General features: G+C 47.5%; 1 protein-coding gene across 3 annotated transcripts in view; it reads left to right on the top strand.

Moving 5' to 3' along the window:
- LOC142575598 (uncharacterized) overlaps window positions 1–27014 on the top strand; it is a 311632-nt gene that overhangs the window by 81439 nt on the left and 203179 nt on the right. The window lies entirely within an intron of this gene.

Below are 27014 nucleotides of genomic sequence, written 5' to 3'. Positions count from 1 at the left end.
CATGGCAGGAGATTGTAGAGGATCGGGGTGGGCTGTGGGACCAGCCAAGGTGGCTGCCTGCTTCGCCAGCCACTTGTCAACAATGCTGGCAGCCTTCGCCTGCGTGCCCTCACGCTGCCGCAATGTCGAAATGTTGAAGGACAGCGGGAGGGCAAGTGAGGCACTGGCGGATCTCCGGTGAGACTTCTTGGCGCACGGACGTGAGGGTGCGGCAAGCGCATCAATGGGAAAAACCACGTGTGCACCTGGTGTCCGCAAGAAAATCAGGAGGTATAAACAAGTGCCCTGATGAGGCGGTCGGTGTCGTGGCGGCCTCGGTGACGGAAACACACACGCGGCGCTCACATAAGTGTTCGGCGGTTGTAGAACACACCACGCGCGGCTCACGAAATACTCGCACAGCAAGTACATGCACAGATTAACAAGAGCGGGTTTCAAGGGAAGCTGAAACACTTTTAGAAAAAAAATGAGTTCTCTGCGGTATTCTACAGTTTTGAGTCCCCTGAACACGAATATCTGGTTCAAAAAGGGCGGAAACAAACGCAAACGGCTGTTTTTTCAAGAAAACGTGCACCAGCGCATCGGGGCATCGGGCGAACGCCGCTGTTGCCCGTGATTGGTCGGGGCCGCTGGGACGTCGTTCGCGGCAGTCGCCGGTTGGCGCCGCCGTTTCAGAGCGTAGCACGCTGTTCTGTTCTGGCTTCACAGCTGAGTTGTAAGCATTATGGAACATTCTCACTGTCTCGTACAGCTTGTCTTTGCGCCGTACATGTTCGAACGGACAGCCGATACGGAAAACGATGGCGGCAGCGACGATGTTGAGTTTGCCAACAGCAAGAGCGACATGTGCACCTTCTCGCGCGTTGGTAATCTTAGCTGGTACGTATGTTTTTTTTTTCATGTAGCTGCACCTTCCAATGACGGGAGAAAAAATGCGGTAAAGTGTCACTGCGAACTTGCTGCTGTAAGAATCCCGAAGCACTAACTTCTCATTAGATTGTGAACACGGGTGCAATTCCGCGATGTCAAGCACCTTGCCGCTGCTTGTCTTAAGTCCCGTGGTTTTTTTAGTGTTGATACACGATCGCGAACATAAGTGCCGCGTTTCAAAGCGCGCACATGTAGTGCTGCGAGGCATGGAAGTTGCTTATCCTACACATCCAGATATGGCCAGAGGTATTATATGTGCAATATTATTACTATGGCTTGACGACTTTGCGATTTTGGCTCGATCAAGAATCTCCCGCTGGGATCGCTCCTTTCTCCTGCGGCTGCGCGCCGGCTGCTACAGCACGGCCGCCCGATTGCACAGACTGCACGGAACAGGCAGCCCCGCGTGTACGGAATGCGGCGAGGATGAGACACTGGAAGACCTTCTCCTGCGTTGCCCATCCTTCGACGTTGAGCGCACCGCGCTCTGTGCTTCATATCGCCGAGTCGGACTACCGTGCAGCACGGAGGGTGATCTCCTATTTCCCGCAGCCCTCGCCTCCATCGCCGAGAGAGCGCTTGCTGCCCTCCTTGGCTTTTGTGACGAGACTCAGCTGAGAGCGCGGCTGTAAGCCCCGCTTTACTTCTTCTTTAACCTTCTTGTTTTTTAGAGCGCAGCTCTTTGGCGTCCGTTCCTGGGTTTCGCGTCGTCGTCGGCGTTGTCGTCGGCCTCGTAACCAGCTCCGCCCCCCTTTCATCCCCCCAGCGCTAGCAGCGACCGACTGATACCGCTGGATGCCGCTGACGCCGCTAGAGAGTCAAGATAACGTGACTGCATAGAACACCGTCGCCGCCATGCAGAAAGAGGAGGAAAGGGTCCCCCCCCCCCTGTTCTTGTGTGGCGGATAGGGTGCTCTTCAGTTGCCGACGCGCCGGTTATTTCACGTAGGCCCCGGCACGTCGACGAATACGTGACCACCTTCCCACGGCTAGACCTGGTTCTTAGCGCTGCGGAAGCGAGGGTATCATATTGTTTGTGTCGGCATCGGCGGCGTTGTCCCTGAAACCAACTCCGCAGCTGGGGTTGACTCACTATCGGCGTCAGCGGCATCAGTCAGTCGCTGCTATCTCTTCCCTCCTCCCTTTATCGTGTTGTCCGCTTGCTGCGCGCGCTTCTGCCCCCATCGTTTGCCGCTGGGTGTACACGCCGCCCCCCTCCCCCCTCTTCCTGCGAGTCTCCGGTTGTCAAAGCGCCGGCTCGAACTTAATTCCTTTCTTCGCTCCTCCTCCAATGCAACCCCTGTGCGGTGGCAATCAGAGAGCCAGATCGGTGGCGGCGGATCTGTATATGTGCACCGCCCGAGCCGAAATTGCCGCTGCCGTTCGCCCTGTGCGGTGGCAATCAGAGAGCCAGATCGGTGGCGGCGGATCTGTATATGTGCACCGCCCGAGCCGAAATTGCCGCTGCCGTTCGCCACTGCGAAATTATCTGCCAGTTCTTTCTGAGCCATGAGCGAGACGACCGATGGAAGTCCTCCGTCTGCTGCTGCTGCTGCTGCTGCTAAACGAGCTGCCAGAGCAGAGGCCCAGCGCCGTCGCCGTCAGAATCCAGAGGTGCGTGCCGCCGAAGCAGAAGCTTACCTAGTGGAGTCTTTGTTAAAGGAATACGTGTGAAAAATAAAAAAAAATCTGTGATAGCGCATACATGTGTTGCTCGATTTCTTTGCCTCAATCTATCGAAAAGGTGAAACAGCTTATTTGCTGCGCTCAAATTTCGCATTAGGAAGTAACGTAATCGTCGGTAATTTTTTTTTCCGCTCTCTTTCATTCTCTCTCTAATATTTTTCTCCCCACTCCCCTTACCCCGTGCAATGCTGTTGAGGCGCCCTCACTTGAGAGACAGTTACGGCACTGCACTTTTCTCTTCCTTTCATCTTAAAATCACTACTACTACTACTCGATCAAGAATCGGTATGCGTGCTCCATGCTAGTGTTGACATAAAGATATTAGGCAGTTTTAGCACCGCCGTGTGGTAAACACGATAACTGCAACCGTACGTCGAATGTCACTAGGCAAGCCTATACTCCATTTCATACCTCAGGTGCAACGGTGTGGAAGCTGCGCTCGAAGTCCGGTCACCAAAATTTATTACTGCGCGCGTTTCCGTCTATGCTTCGCAGCGTGCCAGCGGCGTTTGCTCGCGCGAGCATATCGTCTTGGCTAGGGGGGGGCGAATAGATTTGGTGGCGCCATCTTCTGGGAACGCGCCTCTGACGTCGTCTGAGGCTCAACACTGCGCGCTCCTTGTATGTGGGCGGCTGGCGTTTAAACGGCGCATCGCGTGGTAGCCCACCTGGACATTTCGTTAAGTGTCATCAAAACAAGGGTACTCGTTAAGTGGAGTCTGATAGAAGTATCGATAACATTCTAGAAACTGCAGCCGCACTGTGCGTCGAGAGGTAGCGTTTAAGCTTCCTTAGTTGGTGCAAAGCTGAGAGCGAAGAAAGATAAAGAAGTCATTGTTGTGTTGAAAATTGAAGCAAACTGGCAACCTACTCGTAGCGGTTGTCGCAGCAGACACTACGCTCTTCCTCTCGCGCTTTCGCCGTACCCTCCTCCCTCGTGTTACGTTTATTTATTCAAGGTCCTCCTAGGTTCCGTAGTTGAGTATTGCGTGAGGGTGGTTACAATAACGTAAACCAATGAAAAGAAGAAAATAATAGATAACCATAAAGTTCGTATGCAGTTTGTATAATTAAGATGCCGTATTCTGTAACGGTTCGCTTTGGAACCGGTTCGCCCTGGCTTTTACGTCTGGGTGACGTCACTCGGAGAAAGAGTGGAACGTCATGGCCCAAGGGAGACTAATGAACGAGTGGCGTTCTGCCGCAAGGTCGCGTCATCATTTTTGTTTCTACATTGTGGGCGACGTAGAAATTAAAGGATGTTGCTATAGGATTGACGGATTTGAAGGCGAAGGATTGAGGACTTGTCTAAGTTATTAGCTTAATTTAAAACTCCACCTTAATCCACCTTGACCCACCCTGACCCACCTTAATCCAGTCTACGCACTTTAATTCACCTTTAGATGTCGCAGTGCGAGTCGCAGCTGGTCAGGCACTGGGAACGTGACGTAATCACTTGGTCATGTGGGATTATGTACCATTGCACGATAACGCAAGACGCCAGATTATTCGTTTCGGGGGCGTATGAAGCTTTTTACTTCATCTTCTTTTTCATCATCATCATCATCACCGTCATCATCAAACCATTTTTATCTCCACTGTAGGACAAAGGTCTCTCTCCCATCGATCAAAAATTACCCTTGTCCTGCGCCAACCGATTACAACATGCACCTGCAAATTTCCTCATTTCATCACCGCTATTACTTTTCTTCCTTCCTCGACTGCTCTTCCTTTCTCTTGTCACCCATTCTGTGACTCTAATAGTCCACCGCTTATCCATACTACCCATTACCGAGCGCCATGTTTTTTGCCTTGATGTGAATTAGAATATCGGCCGTACCCGTTTCCTTTCTGATCCACACTTTTCTCTTCCTGTCTCTTAACGTTACGCGTAACCTTTTTTTGTTATAGCACCCTTTGCGTGGTCCTTAACTTGTTCTCAAGCTTTCTTGCTAACCTATGAGTTTCTGCCCCAAAATTTAGCACCATCAGAATGCAATGATTGTAAACCTTTGTTTTCCATGATAGTAGTAAGCTCCCGGTCAAGAGCTGACAATTCCTGCCGTATGCACTCCAACCTATTTTTGTTCTGTGAGTTTCCTTCTCTTGATCAGGATGCCCAGTGAGTAATTGACCTCGATAAACGTACTCCCCCACAGACTCTACAGGCTGACTGGCGATGCTGAACTCTTGTTCCCTTGCCACACAACTGATGATTACCTTTGTATACTCCATATTAATCTTCAGCCCTACTCTTGCACTTTATTTGTTAAGGTCCTCAATCAGTTGTTGTAATTCGTCCCCACTGTTTCTGCAAAGGACAATGTGATCTGCAAACCGGAGGTGGCTGAGATATTCGCCGTTAATCCTCGCTCTTTAAGCCTTACCTGTTTAATAGCTTGAATACTTCTTCCAAGCATGCAGTGAAAGATTGCGTCTCCTTGCCTGACCCCTTTCTTGATAACTTACTTTCTACTTTCCTTGAAGATTGCGTCTCCTTGCCTGACCCCTTTCTTGATAACTTACTTTCTACTTTCCTTGTGGAGAACCAAGGCAGCTGTAAAATCTTTGTATATATTTCCAAAGATATTCCCGTATGTCTCCTGTACTCCTTGCTTACGTAATGCCCCTTGGACTACTGGTATCTCTACTGAATGAAACACCTTTTCATAGTTTATGAAAGCAATGTAAAGACGTTTATTGTACTCTGTAGATTTTTCGATTACCTCATTGAGAACATGGATATGATCCATTTAATATAACCCTTGCTGAAGCCAGCCTGTTCTCTTGGTTGACTGAAGTCAAGTATTGCCATTATTGTATTGGAAATCAAATCGGAGAATATGTTATGGAATTCTGAAAGCAAGCTAATGGGCCTAGAATTTTTCCATTCTTTAACGTCTCTCTTCTTGTGGATTAGTATGATGTTGCATTCTTCCAGTTCTCTCGTACACTTGAAGTCATGATGCATTGCCTATATAGGGGCGCAAGCTCTTAGGGTTTTCGCCCTCATATCTAGAAACTGGCATAGTCCTGAGAATTCGTCGTTGCGTTACCCGGTGATGCAGTCTAGTGGTGATGGATATCATTGCTCTCGGGATGTGGAGGGCGTGGCGCACCAGAAGCAAACAGAGTTGTTCTGGTGCTGGTCGCAGGCTGGTGCGGGCCAACGTCGGCCATGGTGTGAGAGGTGAATGGGTGAAGTGTCAGTGAACGCGAAATATTTTATATTTATTGATCTTTATTTTCATATACTGCCATCTTGCACAGCAAGATATTGCAGAAGTTTGTGCATACATACTTTAAATCAAATGAACAATGCATTTTAGGTGCAAAAATAGAGATCAAACAAAGTAGAAAAAGTAATATCAAGGAGAGGTCGTTAGTTAAAATAATTTGTAATTTGTAATAATAATTTGTAACCGTACCATGCCAGCGTCGATTGGCTGGCCGGTCAGCGCCTTCTAAGGGCGAGAAGCGAAGAGATCAGCAAGAGTAGCGCATGCGCACAAAGTTCACTGGGAGCGCAACTTTCGTCTGCTAGGCTCCTTCTGGCAGCACGACCCAGCCCCTCGAATGATCAGCTAGATGCAAAATTCCCTCCTCATCCGAGATAAGGGCTTCCGGTAAACTTTGTGCGCAGGCGCTGATCTTGGTGATGTCATCGCTCCACGCGGCTTAGGCGGCCCTGACCGGCCGGCAAATCGACGCTCGCGTGGCGCTGTTAAAAAATCGGCGCACTGTACGTCTATGTGCCAGAGGTTTTAGTAGCGCCTTATTAGCGTTTGATGTCTGTGAGGAATATTAGTCCCAACTGTCACATATAAATTTAGTGGCTTTTCTTTTTCTGAATAGTATAAAGCATGTCGTAATATTTTTAATGGTGTGGCGACCACACATTCTACGTGAACACAAGTGGAAATCTCATTCGTGATCAGTGTGCCGGTAATTTACATTCCTTGTTTGAATCTCGTAAGCTTCTTCTGAGATAACCCAACTTTCTCAAAGCCTTATTGGTTATACATTTAAATGTGAGCATGCCATTTTTGGTCAGGGGAGAAAGTAACTTAAATACATTTGAAAGTATATGGACGCATGCGAACTTCTGCGCTTCAATACAATATGTAAATTGTAATGGTTCTCTTTATTTGGAAAGGCCATCGAAACTGTTTTTTCTGTAATTTAGTGACATTTGCCGCGTTATATTGCATTCGCAAAAACGGGACAACTCTTCATTCAAATCTAGCTAACTGATCATGAGTACTACTCGAACTAGAATAAAAGGTGCATGACATCAGCATATTGTATTATTTGAGGAGAAGTGCCCGCCATTGCATCAACGACATCATTTATACAGAAAACAAACAGCAGTGGACCCATGACAGAGCGCTGTGGTCATTCTGGATGGGGTCTGTGGTCACATCGCTCGTGGCAAGACGTATATATGACGAATCGGCTTATGTGTATAGTCACCTATACCACAGTTGCAGGTGGTCTGTTAACGGCCCTCTTCACTATGAAATCTAACTGAAGCTATCTGAATAGCTTCACTCTTACAAATGTATGTGTTTGAGCATCATTGCATTAATAAAGTGGAACGACTTCTATAAAAAGTCATTGATAGTTTCTATCAACGCGGACATATTTTCTTGGCTATGGGGGCGAATAATTACTATGGCGCCATCTTCTGGGAGCGCACCTCTGACGTAGTCTGAGGGATAGCACTGCGCGCTCCTCCTATATTGGCGGCCCGCGTTCAAACGGCGCAACGCGTGGTAGCCCCCCCTGGATAGTTCAGTATGTGTCATCTAAACAAGGGAAATTGCTAAATTGAATATGATTATTCTTGGGCAAACTGCAAACCCGGAACGCTATGCACAACCTATCTTCACAAAATAAAGTGCACGACCACTGAGGACAGTGGACGCAATGCAGTCCGCCGAGTCGGTTTTTTGCGTCAACGCAACAACGCAACAACACAAGAAGCACAGATATGAAACATGATTACCGCAAAGCGCTAGCTTCTATTGATAATGGGATTAATGTAAACGTTAAGAAGGAAAGTGGCCCGTGATGCTACCGTGTGGCACACCACAATATACAGAAATCAGATAGGAGAGATCTCGATATATGTCCACTCTCTGGGCACGGTAGTGGAATAGAAATGAAATGACAAAAAGAAAATGAAAACCCGTTTGTGCTGCAGAATGCATTACAAAACTTTTATGAAGGTGCTGCGCGTTTTTGTAAATGCGGACCAGCTAAAGATGACTTGTAATAGCCGTGCACTTCTGAGAGCCAATCGGGAAGAAAGGCCGCGCTGAACCAATAAGGTCGCACAGTCTGGCCAGCCTATAGCTCATCAGTTTCGTTATACGTTTTAGCCCTTAGTATTGTGCCATATTGGCACATGTGAGTCGATGAAAGGGGGAACGCCGTGCGTGTGACGTTATACATCTATGTCGCACGCGTGCCACGTCCGGTTGCCGGGATGACGGTACGGCACACCGACAAAGGCTCTGTTTGGATTCATGAAACTTCTTGGTCGCAAATATCCAAAGGCAACCGCAATCTTCGATCAAATTTTCACTCAGGCTACGCTATAATCTGTAGCGCCACGTCACACAATATCAGCCTTTTGCAGTCGCAGAAGGCTAGCCAAGCTTGTATAGTTTCGTATTTAGTCAACCTTAGCGGTAAAATTGTCGTCCTAATTAAACGTTTTGGGATACTACTTGCCTCTGAAACTGCATATGTGGCAACGATGTTTCCGATGTGTCTTGCACAGGTCGAGAGAAAACATTTTAATAAACCAGCGTTCGGTGCTTGAAATATTTGTTGTGGCTTGAGAAACTGGCTTTGTGGCGCCTGTGGTGCAACCTCGAATAAGCCTGAATAATTGAGCCTATTCTAAGTATTGGTCGACGACTCAGACCAGAAAGCCAGTGAACATTTTGATTACCTTTATTGTTTTCAAAAATATCTTATACCCTTTTGTCGGCAAGCGATGAGAAATACTGACAAACGCGCAATGAGGCCAACCAGTACTTCACATGATTTGTATCCTAAGGTTTTCTGCTATCTGAGCAGCAGGCCGACAAGAATTAAAATTTGCTAGAGGGCACTAGTCGAATGGCGTTCACTGCACCTTGATTGGCGTTTCGTGGTGGCCACTGTGAATATTTCTCCTTCATTGCGCACGAATAGATTTAATTAGTTCAATTGATAAATTTACCTAATTGATGAGATGTCGAGGAAAAAATTATGAGGGGGACAAATGACCGATCACAGAATTTAAAACAACCTAGAACTAGCGAAGGCTGTGAAAGCATGTGAAATAAATAAAAAAATTGGAGGACGCTTAAGCTTCGCCTTCAAGAGTGGAACGCGACAGCGTTCCCGTCGACCCGCCAAGGGGTGTAAGACAATGGCTACGGCGCAGCGACTACGCGCCCCGCATCGGACGCGGTGAGCGTCGAGCAACGCAGCGTTCGACGCGACAACGAAATGTGCGCCTGAGCAAGCGACGCGCGCCTGAGCCTTAGAAACAGCTCGTTTCTAAGGCAACACCGCGTTCACTAGAGGCGCTTTTGTACCGCTTTGAAGCATCGAACTCGTGGCTCAGTGGTAACGTCTCCGTCTCACACTCCGGAGACCCTGGTTCGATTCCCACCCAGCCCATCTTGGAAGTTGCTTTTTATTTATGAAGTGCCTGCCGTGATTTATCGCTCACGGCCAACGCCGCGGACGCCGACGCCGACACCGACACCGACGCCGACGACACCGGCTTTTCTGCGACACGAGCTCCTTAACGCTATCGCGTTAAAACTAATCATAAATCGCTCTGACAATGACAACGCTTCTGCGCATGGAACCATTGGGAACGGGTGACCGCGCTTCATTCTCGAGGTGTCAACAGTTTTCAGCGAGCATTGGCGATCTTGTAACGGTTCGCTTTCCGAACCATCCAAAAACCGTGCCCCAGGTTTGCCCGTTCCTAGTATATATAGCGCACTGACGTCCTTAACCTCTGAGACTATATAACTGGTGTAGGGATGCATAGTTGGGTGGATTAAAAAAAATTTCGCAAGCATTGCTCAAATGTTTTTTTCGGCAATGAAGCCCATACGTGACCTAGGTTGCTATATACGCCGTTAACGGTCATTTCTCGACGTAGTCCACAAGCTTTACATTGGCACCTTATTCAATAAGTAAGGTAGTAAATGCTAGTTCATTAAAATTAAATATTGGTTACTTGTCCACAAAGAGAACGAAAAAAAAAGATCGACTAGCATTAAATTTATCCTATCAACGTAGAGTATAGGCGCTGTTTACGGAAAGCCCGCGTTTATTTATTTATTTGACACATTTAGTTGGCACATCCTGTACGTAATTTAATGGACATTTCTATGAAACTATAGGGTTTCCTTTGTAGCGTCATGCTACAGTCGGGTGGATGACAATTTTTCCCTGCTTGAATTTTTCTCGTCTTGCCGACTTCCGCAGAACTGATCTGCCGTAACCTAAAAGTGTTCTGCACGGTCAAATAAGGAAATCTTTGTCTTCATATGCCGCCATTTCACTCATATTCACCTCTATATACCAAGCTCATGCACAAGAAGAAAAAGAACGGTTTATTTACTGCTTCTAAGCGGTCAATTCATGCTTCAAACCTGCTCCAACGTGCCAAATTTGCTGCTCCCAGAGCTGCTTCAAAACTTCCTTCACCGCCTCAATCCCTACGATTATCGAGGCGCTCGCACCACAATCGCTGCGTTTGCGACGTTTTGCACGAGGATGGTTGTCCACACCAGCCAATATATCGCAAAATGAAAACGCGCACAGGGTCGCGCTCAAACTGTGCAATAAGGGGTATTGTAATCGTAGGTGAATTTTTTCCTGTCGTGACATCTTCCTCTCTGAGAAGCTGTGTTAGATTGCTCTGCCTATGAAATTGGCCCACATTTCTCGTCCGGTTAGTACCTACAAAGTGGGCAAATCAATGAAACAAATGAATGAGCGCTTTGTACGACGTAGCGCAAAAATGAAAACCTAATGTTTCGACGGTACGTAGTTCCCGCTAGCTGCTGTCTTGCCTTTAATTTATTTGATTTTGTATTAGCGATAGGCAGGGCATTTTTCTTATCCCAAGAATAAGTTACATAAAAAGGTTTGCTAGGTTTACTACCGCGTTGCCACGCTTAAGTTTGTTCTACAATATGCTAAGATTGAGAAAATATCTGAAAATAATCTGCGAAGGTAGCCCGAGAAGCTATGTAGGTTAAACACAGTGGCACATCGTGGTCCCTGCGTAAGCATTGGCTCCAACCACGCGATGGAAGATTGCAAATTTATTTTGATATAATTGTGAGCGTGCCTATGGGTGAATAAATTTCTTTGTCAGCATAAATTACTCCCTCATATGAAGCTTTAGCCCAGTGCTGTGCGTGTTTTCATTTCTCGATATACTGAGGCCAACGATTTTTTAGAGACATGTGGAAGAGTCGGCGATCGTCGAAAATCTGATCTGCGGGTCAACAGCTTCGGCTTCTATACATGACTCGTCGAAGGCTCCAGTGTAATCGGTGGTGCCTCGGTGGCTTCCCGTGGGTGCTACACAATTAGCGTCACGCATACGACCACATTACAAAAAACCGATAGAAGTATCGATAACATTTGAGGAACTTCTGACTCTTCCGATCCATGCGGCCGCGCCGTGCGTCGAGAGATAGCGTTTAACATTTCTTAGCCGGTGCAAAGCAGAGAGCGAAAAAAGATAAAGAAGTCATTGTTGTATTGAAAATCGAAGTGAACTGGCGCCTTCCCGTAGCGGTTGACGTCGCAGACACTACGATTGCGCGGCAGTACACTTTTGCTCTCGCGCTGTCGCCGTCCCTTCCTCCCTCATTTTATATTTATTTATTCAAGGTCCTCCTAGGTTCCGGAGTATCGCGGGAGGGCGGTTACAATTTACAATAACGTAAAACAATGAAAAGAAGCAAGGAAACTTGTACCTAAGATCACCATTATTGAAAATGGAAGCTATACAATACTTAGCCATAAAGTTTGTAAGCAGTTTGTACAATTAAGGGGCCGTATTCTGTAACGGTTCGCTTTGTAACCGGTTCGCTCTGGCTGTTACGTCTGGGTGACGTCACTCTGAGGAAGAGTGGAACGTCGCGGCACGAGGGAGACCAATGAACGAGTAGCGTTCTGCCGCGAGATTGCGTCATCATTTTTGTTTGTACTTTGTGGGCGATATAGTAATTGGAGGATGTTGTTAGTTTGGTAAAAAACGATTGGTTTGTGTACAACACTTGCAGATTTAATTTGCAGTAATAACTGTGAGTTTCCGATGCGGACAGCTGGTGCTTGAATGTTATCTGCGCTGTTTATTTTTTTTTTGTCGCTAGGTGGAGTGAGATGCGTTAAGCAATCAAAGCGGTTTTCTGCGTGTGGGCCGCGGTTGTACTAGAATTTCGTTTAGCGGTGGCTGAGCTATTAAAGCGGACGATTGCGATGACAGTTCCATCCACACATCCTACGACTTCGAGAATCTTGCCTCGGTCAAAGGAGCGCGTTCTTGACTGCGGCTTTTTCCTGCCTCGGGAAGAGGAATCTCACAACCTTTTATCTTTTCCCTCAACCGTAAGGACCCTAGTGATGGCGCTTTTGATGCGACTGACTGACGGCGGCGACAACCCAGTAGCCTCCACATTCCAGATGCACTGGTGCAAACAACGCGTGGCGAAAAAAAATTTAAAAAATACGTAGCGCACACAGCCCGTACGTCGCCGTGTCAACACTGCTAAATCTCGCGATGCTCTAGCTGGCCGCAAATACGTAACGCTCTGGTTTTGGAGAGCTTAAAATACCTTCGGAAATATCCTTCGCTCATGTCGAACGCGTTGCGCCGTTGCCTCTCGTCACGTCGTTGTTATTAAAGTGCAGCTCGGCGTCGGCGTCGCCGTTGTACCTCGCCGTAACCACCTCCATGGCCGGGGTCACCGCGCTACTTAGTTGCGCGCGCTCCTGGCGCCATCTCTCGCGCACGGCGTTAGCCGCGCTCTCCGCTTGTCCTCGAAACCGGATCACGGTTTCGCGCCTCTCCTCTCGCCCCCTCCCTCCGCGCAGCGTCGCTGCGGTGACTCTCGCCGCTACCGTTCACTGCGCCCCCACCGTCCCTTCTCCCGCTGTCGCAGCACTGCCGCGGTGCCGGTGGCGGGCGCTCCTTGCCGCCTCGCGCGTGATCCACGGCTCTCCGCTGCTGTATGGCAGAATTTCTTTGTCTTAATGTAAGGGTTAAGCTATGTTTCCGTTAGTGCTAAATTATCGCTATCGCCCTTGCCTATGTATGAGAACAGGGGAACTATAACGTAAAACTATTCCAATATGTTTTTTATTCCAATCTCCTGACGACAAATTTGCGTAACTGCCGGTGCAAGCATCGGGTGGTGACCCACAGGTTTGTCTCAACAGACCAATCAAACGCTCTCCTCGTTCATAGGAGGTCACTTTTGTTTGCTTGAAAAACGAATAACGTTGCTTACACTGAGCGGCTTGTCTTATCTAATTGGCTGACAAGAGGCGAGGAACACGCTCAAGTGGATATGGATTCGATGGGGCAAAGCCACTGCACTGAAAATCGATAACCGGATGAAGAGGGTGGTGCCGGCGCCTGCCATTGGTCCACTTTCCCTTACTTAGCTTGCGGTGGCTGGTAGAAAATCGTGGTGGCACGCAGCGGAAGCTTAAGAATGACGCTGAAACGCATCCTCAGCAAAGAAGAGTTGGCAGAACGAGGTTGTAAACGTGCCCGAAGTGCTCCAAAACGTTACGCGGCCGCGCAAAAGGTTTTATTATACACAAATAAACCATGCTCTCCGGCAGGTGCGAGTAGCCTGTGCCTGAGTGATTGGCGGCAGCCATCTTTTAGTCCTTTTAGAATATTCACTGCAACCTAAAATGCGAATTTTTGGATCAATACGGGTCCAAAAATTCGCATTTTAGGTTGCAGTGAATATTTTTTTTAAAAGCGCATATCACTCGGCAGTACGAAAATGAACTTGGCTTCTTTGCCAAATGGATACTTGAGGAAGAAAAAAAAAATACCGAGAGTCTTCGGTGTTTTAGAACTTCTTCCTGTGCGAGTCGGTGCGCGCCCATGTTATGCAGGGTTGCAGGTACAAATGGACCAACACAGGTAAAAAGAAAGAGGTAGACGGAAAGAGCGCAATTTCCGTCTACCTCGTTTCTTTTCCTGTGTTCGTCCTTTTATACGTGCAGGTCTTCCTAACATATTCTTCAGTGTGGATGAGCCATTTTCATGCACCGGCCATTCTCGCAAGTTCACAACAACGTGAAATACAAAATAGTATGACTACAAACAATACATTTATTTGTGTAAAAAACTTATAGGTGAAGAAGAGTCAGCTAGCATTGTTTGAGATTTCTGTCCAATGCAGAAATGTGCTGGAAAAAATGTCTTATTTTGCTACACTTTTCAAAAGCGGCTATATTTACGATTTTTTGGTATTATATCAATGCATGTAGCACATTGAAATTTGGTGGGCTGCGAGACCTTAACCTATCCAACAACTGTGCTGAATGTTGTTGCTGTTTCACAAATTACCACACTTACAATTCGCCTCAAATGGGAAGTTTTGACTAAAAAGAACTCCATTCAAGAAAATTCGCAGTTTCGCCCGAAAGGCGAAGCAGCAATTGCGATAGCACACTAGTAGACATCCGCATGAACTACGGATAATAGTTTTATTGGCCGTATAAATGTGGAAATTTTGCCTTGTAAGCTTGATTAACAGGCATGGTGTGAGCGCTCAGAGACAAACATGAAGACGTCCCCCTCGATGACGTGCGGACACCCGCTGTCAAAACGCTGGCGCGAGCGAGCGCGGCAGCAGCAGCGAGCGAAGTGACCTTCGAGCTGTCCATCGCTTCAACGCTAATTGAACGAAGAGAACGCAGCGCGCACAATGGTTATGCAGATCGATTTCAGGATACGGCGCGCTCGAACGCGTGTGGCCGCGCAAAGTAGGCAGTTGGCTGGACGGGTAGAAGCCTGCCGCGCTGCCACCTCGCTTTCCTCCCTTTCGCTGCCGCGATTGAGCCGCGAGCATCAGTTCCTGGATACCCACTTGCGCTGCCGGAGCCCAACTTCGCCCGCCCCCCCCCCCCCCCACCCCCCCACCTCCCATCCCAAGCTGATAGTTTGCGCTCAGGTGTCGTGATTTGTTTTCTGTCCCTTCGTCGCTTGGCGCTAAAGTTTTGAACGCGTCAAGCCATCTACCCCACTGCGGAAATTTCCTTAGGTAATAGATGCCTATTCATTTAACCGGCGAGATAAGAATTAGGGCTCGAATGATGTTCTGGCTGATCTCGTTTTTCCCTGCTTGTTCCCACAACGTCAGGACGAATTAGAAAGATAAGAATACTGCTGGAGCGTAGAAATCTTACTGGATATAGCAACGAAGGAAAGAAGCTTGGGAAGCGCCATGGCGTTAATTTCGTATCGAAATATCATGCTTCGAACGATGTTCTGATAACTTGTTTTCGCCTAATATCGTCATTCGAAATTTCCTTCGTGAAAATTTCTACCGTGGTACGGTTTCGTGAAGCTTCCAAATATGAAAGTAGTAATTATTTTATACGTCTAAAAGAGTCACACATCTCGCTGCTCAGAAGCCACTCAAATCCGTCTAGTGTTACGCATAGCGAGAACTGTCGATTCGTAATAAATATTAACGCAATTTAATTGACACAACTGAAGGAAGTATACTCATTACGCCGGTATCTAAAGCAATCCGGTGCCACTAACGCGCAGTGAAGCTGACGAAAACAAAACAATGAAAGAAGCTGCAGTTCATATTCTCATCGAATGATATCGAGATCCATTTAGTGCAACCCATTATTCCCATGGCGATTTAATAACTTTGTCGCCAGATTAGCTTTAGCAGTGTAAGCGCGAAACTGCATGGCCTTTCTCGCGTGTACAAGTGGACAGCAGACAGTGGTGCTTGACGACCGCGTCGGACGTGGGCTCGCAGGTGGAAGGCGTACGTCCCGCGCTGGCCGTAATGTGCTTCACAGACCGCGAGTGATAAGACGGAGAACAAATGTTTATGCCCCGCAACAAGGATAAATCGCCGCACTGACTCCCAGAGAGCGTCACTCGGCTGGTTCGACGCTGTTCTCCACCGGCTTCCGCCGTCATAATGCTATTGCAGCGCATTCCTAGGGTATCAACGCCCATATTGCCTCAGTAACCATAAACGGCTACCGGAAAACACCGTGCATCGTGCGAACGGTGAACTTCTCCGCTGCCGCTATCGTCTTTCCGTGTAACGATGTTTACGCCGAGCTTTATCCACCAGTGCTTGCGTAGTGCGTGCGTGTGTGTGTGCGTGCGTGCGTGTGTGTGTGTGTGTGTGTGTGTGTGTGTGACGATAATCATCTGTCTTGCCCACATCTCCTTTAACGCTGCGAGCCCGGTCACGAATGGCATGCGCGTTATCAGCGTGAGACAGCATTCTCGACAGGAAAGTAGTGAGCGCTCGGTTTTCAAGAAAGGAAACACAAGCAAGGCAGATCACGATTATTGTTGCGGGACAGATGTATACCCCAAAGGGTGCAACTGTATTTAAGAGCGAACTGCTCTGAAAGTTGGCGCTACGCTATGTCGGACCGATGGCGACATTGCAAGGCAAGTAAAATGGGTTATGACTATGATTGAAGGAAATAATTTCGCATATATTAGGGTTCAGAGCCATAGCGAGTCATCTCACCATTGTAGAATGAGGTCGAGGTCTTGCTGTAGTAATATCTGATCAGATGAGCTAGTAACGGCTCTGTAAGTAATAATAATAATATTTGGGGTTTTACGTGCCAAAACCACTTTCTGATTATGAGGCACGCCGTAGTGGAGGACTCCGGAAATTTTGACCACCTGGGGTTCTTTAACGTGCACCTGAATCTAAGCACACGGGTGTTTTCGCATTTCGCCCCCATCGAAATGCGGCCGCCGTGGCCGGGATTCGATCCCGCGACCACGTGCTCAGCAGCCCAACACCATAGCCACTGAGCAACCACGGCGGCTGGCTCTGTAAGTAACACAGTCGTCAGCAAACATGCGCATATATGAAGATGAGTGGATATGAAGACCATTAAGGTACTTTAGCATTAGGAGAGGACCGAGGACAAAGCTTTGCGGCAGACTTGATAAATACTTTAAGCGTGCTGGACAAGTGGTTGTTTGTGAATCCTAACTGCGAATGGTTGATCATAAATTTCTTAATCCAATTTAGTACATACGGGTTCGGGCTTAAGAATTTTTTTTAGCATTGGGCGTTTGTGGCGTACTTGATCAAAAGCTTTAGTGAAGACAAGGAATATCGAATCGGTTTGTAAGTCAAAGACAGCGAGGAGCACCGAACTGCAGCACGCTGGCGGCCCGTTGCTGGGCGACGTGAGCAGAACGTGGCCTCGACGGGCGCGGCCTTGCACTCGCTGCAGCTTCCCAGTTTCGGTTTCGCGCGCTCTGATAGCCGGAATTTGTTGTGCCGTATTTCTGCCGGTAGTCGCATCCTTTCCAAATGCAAAAGTTGATATGGCTTGCACGGAGAGCTCGATTCAGTCTCGTGATTACTATGAGCCCACTAAAACTAGATGTTTAGAAGTAAGTTAAGAGATTTGTGTTAACTAACAACTAATTGCCACATATCATCCGACAACACGTGGTCACCACCACTGACGACATACCTCTGAAGGGATCATCTTCTTATTTCTGACAGGCTGTTTTTAAGTATTACTGAAAGACTTCGTGGAAACACCAGGTAGTATACCCTATTTGTTTGAGTAGAACACGAGATTAATTAAACTACGGTAGGCCGTACCCTATCGCCGACATTAAGAGAAAAAATTTGGCTACGAAGGCCACGCAGTGCGAAGGAAGGTTAGCCGATGGTACTCATTACGTTGCGCCAGTCATTAGTTGAGACGAATTCAGTTAAGCGGTATTACTTCCCAGATCAGAAGGCCCTGGGAGGAGTACGCTAAAACATGTGCGCTAGCCATTGGGACAGTTAGTTGCGTAACCGTGGTACGGTGTGCTTAACCACCTCACCAGCGAGAAATGTGAAATAATCCCACTCGACGATTTATCGACAATGCTTAACCGAGCGGGCATTACCCCGTATCGGCTTGATCTTGTGCTCAGTGGGTCCTAATGTGCCGGACGCAACTAAGCTACAGCGTTCGCGGGGAGTGAGAGCAGATGCAGGAACAGCGCCACATAGCCGATTTATGTCACGGCACGCACTTTGGTGTAACGAGGGGCGAGGAAGAGATTAGCGCGGTGAAAGCGGTGCCCCCGGCGCGCCTGTTTAGCGGCGGGGTTCACTCGGCGTACATTGTCGTTGCGGAAATGCGGGAATAGACAAGACTTAGTTCAGCGTTTCCAACCAAGCGTAAACGCATTACGTACGGTAAGAAATAGCGTTGTCCTCACTGCGCATGCTCTGAACGTTATTGGGTTCCTGCAGTTAACGTGCACTACGATAACGTACGTTATTCGGCGACTTTAACGCTCGAATATTTACGTACGTTAAGAAATAGCGTTGTCGAGCATGGGCGGCACCCATGGCTCCCGCTTCAGCGGGAATTCTCGTGATGGCTGCGCTCTCACTCGCCTTGATCGCCAGCTACGATCGCAATGAGCTTTCGCTTTCCCTAAACTCACCTGAAACGTTATGTATGAGCGCATAGCGCGCACAATTTCTGAGATCTTCCAGCGATTCCGGCGCCCGTAGGCGTAACTAGACGCGTCCGCATAACGACAACAGGATAGTTGGGAATGGCTTGTCTTGGCTTGGTCCATACGCTTGCCACGAGGCACCAGACGGCCCCTTGTTTTTTAACGCCGTCCTTACGTTTGCGTTCCCGTACGGTAAAATAAATGTCTTGAAAGGACGCGCACCGTAACGTCCAATAAGGATGACTCAGTTTAACGTGCTTAGGGCGACAAGCGCTATTCGAAACTGTCTACTGTCGCGAAGTCTTCAAACGCAACACTCTCGCCCTCTACTTCTCCTCTCCCTCCTCCCCGGGAGCCCCTGTATAGCTGCTAGATTCTTGACAGCAAGAATCCAAAGACTTATTCATTTCAACAGATGTTCTTGAAGCCTAATGGCCGACTGACACAAGGAGCCGATGATAAACGAAAAATGACCAAGTGGGATAAGAAAGCGATGATCACAAAAGACAAAGAATCCTTGGCCATCCCGTTAGTGAAATGAAAATAAGAGAAATGTTGACACCTTTTAATGGTGACGGCTACTCGTTTCGACATATTAGTAATACCTGTATGAACGATGTTGTAAGATAGTAAGAAACGTCATAGATTTGGAAAATCTGACGAGGAGTTTGCTAAAGAGAGCAAATCAGGCCCCATTATAGTCCTACTAGACGCATGAGAACACACACTGACAAAAAAACGCGGACAAGTTGCACCGCGCACTATAATGAGTCCTGACAACTGCCTGTATGCCATGAGGGTCACTGCTTGAGGAACAAGCTCACGAGAAAACCAGATGGCTGTCTTCACAGTGACTGTATGTTGCTACATTGCAGTTAATGAGTTCGAAGACCAAGGAGTTGCTGAAATACGTATTCTTTGTTTGTTGACATAGGCATTATACCTTCGCCAGAAAGCAATAGAGTACGGGGTGCGTGATTCAACTCATACGAAAATGTACAATGGAAACAAGATAACATCAGAGATAGAGATAGAGCTTAATGTAAGATAAAGGTCACCGCCATGCTATATGCAACGCTTGCTCATTCAGATGAAGTGTTATATTTGACACCAAAAGTAAAAAAAAAAGAATTTGTGAGAGGCTAGGAACAAATTAACCAATTAAGATGACTGACGAAAGGTCATGTGTGCTTATATATTGAACAGAAAATTATGCTTACGCAAAAGCAGTCAATAGAAAATAACAACCATTTCTTGAAAGCGAAGAAACGTGTAAAAAATAAACAATGGCAAAAGCAGGAACTACAAAGCGAGGAAAAAAAAGACAAACTAAAGCTCTAAACTGTTTTGTTAAGACATTCAACCACAGAAGCCGACGCCACTGATTACTCTATATGGTCTCTATAAGTGCCGCATAACGGAAGAAACGAAAACGAAAGCATCTGTGTGCGTGTACCTGCCAATGTTATCTGCGTAAGTGCAGACGCGGCTTGCGTGCATGTTTGTGTTGCTGCATTCTGTTGTTGCATTATGTTGCGGCACCGTGTTGCTGCATTCCAGCGCACCTCCGCTGCTGCGAGTTACGCGCAGGGCCTCAGAAGGGGGCAGGGTTAAAAGATGCCCGCGTGCGCGCCTAGATAGCCCGCACGTGGCCCGAAGGTGTTGGCACCACGCTCACGTTGACGCCGCGCATTCCTGCGTAATGGCCGCCGACTCGGCGAACGAGCGAGCGAGCGGAGAATGGGAAACGCGCCTGCGCGTTGCGAACTCACGCGCCGGTTGCAGAGGCGCGCGCGGTTGCCGGTGTTTCGTGCGCGAGCGTGTGTGTTAGCTGCGTCGACACTTGCGTTGCGACTACACCTGTCAGCGAGACATTGGGGACGAGAAAGAAAGAAACAAACACGGGCTGTCTTCGCATCCTCGGTTACGTGTGGCTGGCACTGAGCCCCGGGCCGTGCTGCGTGCGGGTCCATTCGATTCGCCTGCGCTGCATGCAACTACTACAGCCGACGAGATGTGGAGGTTAACCATTCCGTTCGGCGATACGCCGCGGCGACATCTGCACCTAGCCTTATATTTAAACCCGTGCAAGTGGGGAGAGAGGGAGCGACATTTATTATGATGAAAAATCTTTTAGGTTGGTCTGAACCAAAGTTCTGACCGTACTACTCAAAATTGTGGGAGGGGAATGGGACTGAACAAAAACTTAAGAGAAAGAAGTGTTGATGATAAAGACGAAGGAAATGTTTTCAATTATCGTAATCATCGAAGTCTATTCAAAGTCTCAAATCGAGACTACCGCCGTTCAGGAACTTGTTGACAGCCATTGGAACATCTCTTCGTCGACGAGGGGACGCGACCGAGGTGCCAAGAAAATATGTTTGGACAAAAGTTGATTGCGAAAGTTGACAGGCGTTCTGCAAGTGGTCGTCTTTCCTCAACATTCGGCAGCCCGCGCCGGAAATCGTTACGCTCGCGCAAGAAAATGCCATCAAACTGACGTGAACGAGTTCACTAATGTGCAGTGTGAAGTACAGGTTTACATGGCTGGCGCAGGCAGGCTCATCACAGGGGGCTGTCCTGAGCTCTCGACTGCATGCACAAGAGTAACGCGAATGCTTCCTTTCTAGTTGTTACGGCTCCGTTGTTACTCGTCTGGGCAAATGTACGCTTCCACGACGTCTGCAGTAAACATTCACTTGATCTGCCCTTTAAGTCTAGTGCTTATTTATCCCGTGTGATGCTATACGGCTACTATATAGCACAAGTCACTTCTATGGCTAACTGGCGCGTTCTGACGGAGCGTAGATAAGAGAGCGTTCTTCGTAAGGGGGGGGGGGGGGGGGGCTTACAGTAAGAAGAAGAGAAAAAAAAAAGAGGCAGTAGGGGGAGGAGAAACTCCTCTGCTTGCGAAAACAGCTTACAAGTTGCCGTCATTCTGGAAAAGCGAGGAAAACGCGTTGTAAAGCAATATGAACGGGCTGGAGACGATATGCCGAGCCATGGTGTTTTTAGGTTATCCTGCACAACGCGGCAAACAGGAGAGAGATAAAAGAAATAAACAGGGTATGGGCATCGTGGGTAGGACTTGCAGCCACTGAAGGAGGGAGCCAAGATAACAAAGCAAGAGCTAGTAGCACCACGTTACATACAGCGTGTCCCAGCTAAATTCAGCCAAGCTGTTCAAAGCAAAAAAGAGATTAAGAAAGCGTGGTGTAAGATCCTACTAAATGATATATGGTGTTCGGTCGCCAGACCTCTGACGACCGACCGCCACAGTTAGTAAAAATTGCATTTTTCACCGTGTATCTTAAACCTGTTTCTTTTTCTTATAGCCACTTGGCTAAGGTTAGCTGATACACTCTGTACTTAAAGGCAGAAAGCTGGGTTGGTTGGTGCTTATTCGTGTAAGGGGATATTGCACTAGCGCCTAAAGAAAGACACGGACAGGTTCGGACAGCTAGCGTTCGGTGTGTCTTTTTCGTGTTCCTGTTCGTGTCCTTTCTTACGCGCTAGTGCAATGTCCCCTTATACACTCTGTACATATGAAAGGAGGAAAAATGGCAGTTGACGATACTAAGATACTTTGAAGAACGTATAGCGACTCACTTCTCGTCAGGTGAGGACGACGAAGCCGACCTTGAGTTGAAGAGAGTTTACAGATATTACTGGCCACTCCACATGCCGAAAATTCGAAATCTAGACTGCCCTTTCGTGTAGGCAGTGGCAACCATTTAAAGGTGTCTGTTGAGATAGGTACTATACAGATTTCTAGTGCCCCTTCGAGTTGACGGAACCACTCCGAATAACTCAGACCACGTGCGACAGTTTATCATGAGGCAGGGGCCATTCCTCAAAAATGGAGGGCCATTCCGCTGCAGGGCTTCGACGTTGGTATTTAGGTTGTAATGAGGCGCTTGTGGCAGAGACCTGCCACAGCCACTGCTCTACAATCACTGGATGTATGGAACGAGCGACCGAATTGACATAATCGTGGAACAAAAAAAAAAAAGAGTCAGTCACGTTGTTCAAGGAGCTGTATCACGGACAAACAGTTTGAATCCATAATGTCATGATCTGCCCCTTCACTGCTCGTACACCCTGTGATCCGGACTGAGTGACCGACTGATATCTCCAGTGGACGTTCTCTTCTTTTAACCTTTCCGTCCCCCTTTCCCTTTCCCCAGTGTAGGGTAGCCAACCGGGCTCAGTCCTGGTTAACCTCCCTACCTTTCTTTTATAATTTTCTCTCTCTTTGTGAATCATAACACTGGATCGGAATAATTCTATTACAACCTAATACAATGTTATTCGCGTATTTTTGTGCTTTGTAAGTGGTCCGAGTGGCACTCTGCCTACGTTATCACCATGATAGGCCGGCCGTGAATGGTCGATGCCAAAAAAAGAAAAATAAAGGACCAGAATCGCGCAAAAAGAAATCTTTAGGTTATCGCTCGCAGGGGTGGCAGTTATCTCTGTCCATTGAGAATTATTCCACCAGCTTTCTTGCGTCTTCAAAAGCACCAGAAGCGTACGGACGCCGAATGGTTTAAAAAGTGTCAATTGTTCAGCGAGTTTTGTCGAGTTTACGGAAAGCGGTCTCCGTGCCAGAGCTCGCTATAGCAACGTTAGGTATGAGAGAATCAACTATTTCATCTCTAGAAAAGTAGGAAAGCGCCGGTCCCGCAAGTAGAAAATGCGCCTGATCTAAAACATATTCCAAAGCAATGAAAGAAGCGAACCTGCTTCATGATGACATAAAGATATCGATCTCAAACAACCAGATGTATACCCACCGTGGTTGCTTAATAAGGCTATGGTGTTGGGCTGCTGAGCACGAGGTCGCCGGATCGAATCCCGGCCACGGTCGCCATATTTCGATGGGGCCGATATGCGAAACACCGTGTACCTAGATTTAGGTGCACGTTAAAGAACCCCAGGTTGTCGAAATTTCCGGAGTCCTCCACTACGGCGTGCCTCATAATCAGAAAGTGGTTTTGGCACGTAAAACCCCATAATTTATTATTATTATTAACCAGCTGTATACTCTCCTTATATTATTTTACAAAGTTCAGCAGAGCTTGTACTGGTGGCTAGCAGGAGTTGGATCTAACTATTAGAACGATGAATATGTAATATACGCCGTAGAAAAATCTGTTTAAAAATAAAAACACTTTTCAAGATTAAGTATTGTGAAATGTTAACCATTAAAGTACAAGAAGACATGGCTAATTGGACATTTGCTAACTGGAAAGAAGAATTGAACAATTGAAAAACGCTTCGATAGTTACAAAATGCAGAATAAAGAAAAAAGTTTGGATAACAATAAATATCATTCCAAAACCAGGATATTTAATTCTAAACCATCGAAGTACAACAAAACATTGGTTATTGGAAGCAGTCTTCTCAACATAATTGATGCTGGTAAATGACCACGGTAGGAGCTGGTTCCTATAGCTTCGGTAGGAGCTGGCTATAGTTTACGGAACAAATGAAAATTTAAAGGCATTTGTCTAGGCGTCCTGTTGTGTTAAACCAACAGCATGTCAGTGTCATGGTCCGCCTGTTGGTGGATGGTTGGAGATATGGTTCAGTACTTAACGGTAGACTGCCACTTTCTGGCAGAAAAATAAACTTTAAGTCTGTGTGTTTTCTACGTTAGTTGCAATGATCGAATACCGTGCTTTTCTCGGCACATCAGTTGATTCCGTTGAACGTTGCTAAGAATACGTGGACCGGACGGATTTTATTTGAATCATCTGTAGAGCGCTTCAATGTTGCCTTTAGTGCGGGTTCCCAAATGACTTTCGAAGTCGTCTTACTTAAGCACTTTACACATGCTCTTCAAGCTTGCAGAACAGGTTCAGTCAGATTCTACACATTTTAATATGGTGATTTTCATCAGCCCCTTTGTTTGTGATCGCGGCGTATGCGATTGTGCATGGAGCGCCTGTAGAGGTTATACCTACCCTAGTGTAGTTTTACTCAGCAGGGTGACACAGCAGACCAGTGTCGTTTGACCATGCATTGTCTAGTAGCACTTGTCTAGTAGTATCGATCCAATATAGATCCCTCTATTGCCCATATGTAGACGGTGCGGGAAGTGTCTGTCCTTCCTAGTGTAGCAGGTCGTAAGGAGGCATGAAAAAAAATAACATGCAGTGAAAAGAAGCCAGGAAACGAAATTACGACAGGGACGGTAGAACGCTGGTGACACCTCAGGTATTGGTTTTCTAAATCTCTTGGGAACAGAGTCGCGGAAAGAGGAGTGCCGCGGTACCCAAGTTCAGTTCATATACACCTGAAACATTGTGTGTAAGCACTTTACACCGGACAGATAGCGCGCTCAGGTGTCCGTTTATCGACCTCGCGTCTCGAACACCAGTCGCTAGGTATGCAGAGAGAAACGACATTTCAAACGACAACGATCCATGCTTCAGCAAACGTTTAATACCTACGCAACGAGCTTTGCAGAGCTCATGCAAGCTCACGTACGTTCGGGCTCCTGGAGCCGAATTCGCAAAGCTTTTCGTTGTCATTTGCCAGCGGTTGGTCCGTATTCGCTGTATTTCCAGTATTGGCTCGAAGTTTATCTTACAAACAATTCTAGCGTAACAGCTTTTCGTGAACACGGGCCTTGATCTTGATAGTAAGCGCGCCCAATTATGCGGAGCGCGCCCATTTTTGGCATCTCCAGATCTCGGACACGGTTACATTTTCATAAACGATCGGAGGTGTCACCGAGAATGTGCGTTGCGTTCCTCCCGTTTTGATTCCATCGCTCACCGAGGCGTGTGTTCTGGCACTATGCTACCAACGTGGAAAGTTTCAACGCAGCGTGACCGTGAGTGCAGGCCCACTTTGATCGGTTCTTCTGGCTTTGTAGGCCCGCTGTCGTCTCACAAATGCCGTCAAGGGTCCATTATTGTCAACAAGGGGATCTGGTTATACCAGAAGATGGTGTAAAAAGGCAAGAAGTGATCCATCAATTTGGAATTCGTGTGTTCAACTGCAGTGCTTCAGCAGCAAAATATTCGCCCGCTAGTAATTTTTTAGCACTGAATGGATATGAGACAACATAGTCTCCGGCCTTTCACTAAAATTTGCTGTTTTCCTGATCCACTGCTTGAAGACATTGCGACGAAAGGCGGGATCACTTATTTTAATTTTCTTTTTTTGTAACAACACTGTACGCTCTGCAGGTCGAGCGAATGTATCCTAAATAACAGTTCGAGATAAAATTGAAGAATATTGGAAAACGCGCTCCCAGTCTTTGCTTTCTTTGCGAACTTTCTAGGAAGGGTAACAACCCGTCGTTGAGATCGCCCATGTGGGTCAGCACAACAATTACTAGAACGTTAACACAAATCGGCGAAATAAAAGTGAAAGAACAGTCTACTAGTTCGCGAAAATCTTCAAGATAATATCTTGAAAAACCGTCGTACTCGGGTTAAGTCGAGATGCGTACGCAGTACAGGGGCGAAAAAGAACTTGGCGGACCAACGTAAGTTAGGCGAGGATTGGATGGCGGATCGCCTGTCACCCTTGCCTAGTTCCGTTCTCTTCCGTTCTAGCTTTTCATCGCCTAACGCGTGAGTTAAAACGTGGTTTTTGGCACAAAGCACAACGTCCTCTTTATCGGAAACGCTATAGATCTACTGCATAGGCCGGCACGCCACTTCCTGGAGCAGAAAAAAAATGGGGGGGGGGGGGGAGTAGGGGTGCGCGAATAAGAGAGACCCCGTCAACCGTCCGTTTGTCACAGCCGGCAGAATAGAGACAGCGGGAGGGGCTCACCAGGTGAACTACCCGCACTCTTTCCACCCGATGACCTCTTCGTTCTCCTCCTCCTCTTCCTCCCTGCCTCCCACATCGATGGCGGCGGTGACTGCTTTTTTTTTTTCATTCGCCCCTCGTAGCGAGCACCACCGATCTCGACCGAGTGAGCGCAGCGAATGCTGTATAAGGAACCTGCGGAGGGCACAAGAGCACGCAGCTTTCGCCTCCGCGCCGAACGTGCTTTACTGCCCCGCCACGTCTAGATGCGTGCAGTACTGCGAAGGCTGCAGAGCTGAGGTGCCTCATATTGCGCAGTAGAACTTAGTACCCTGTTTACAATGTCTCATAACCAGAAAAGTGAATTTAGGGCAGCATCAAATGGATGGTCCTCATAAGAGCAATAAGAAAACGAAGGTGTGTCTGTGTGTGCGTGTGCAGAACGAGGGTGTCGGGTGGAGGAGGCAACTGAGGTTTAACGTGGTCAGTTGTGCTTCCCGTGACACACCCCAGTGCACACTAAATTTTGTCTCCGGGCTCTAATTTTCTGCGCAACATATATTTCCATATAGTGAGACCGAGACATGCGTCAGAAGAAGTGGCGGCATGTCACAACAAAGGAAGTAGGTTGGCCCATACGGATCCCATACGGGACACTTAACGCACACGCACCGTTCACTTCGTCAATGCGTGCATCAGCTGTTTCTTTTTCCTTTTGAAAACGTAGCGAAAGCATACTGATTTCGGGCCACTCGTTTCTTACGCGGCTTCTGCATTGCAGGCAGTTTTTGGCGGCAGACGACATTGGACTAAGCTCCGTTATAGTACATTCAAATAACCGATTCATTAATAT

The sequence above is a fragment of the Dermacentor variabilis genome, chromosome 3, assembly GCF_050947875.1.
Source record: "Dermacentor variabilis isolate Ectoservices chromosome 3, ASM5094787v1, whole genome shotgun sequence".
Classification (NCBI taxonomy): Eukaryota; Metazoa; Arthropoda; class Arachnida; order Ixodida; family Ixodidae; genus Dermacentor; species Dermacentor variabilis.
The sequence above is the reverse complement of the archived record's forward strand: the minus strand, read 5'-3'. Positions and strand labels throughout refer to the sequence as shown.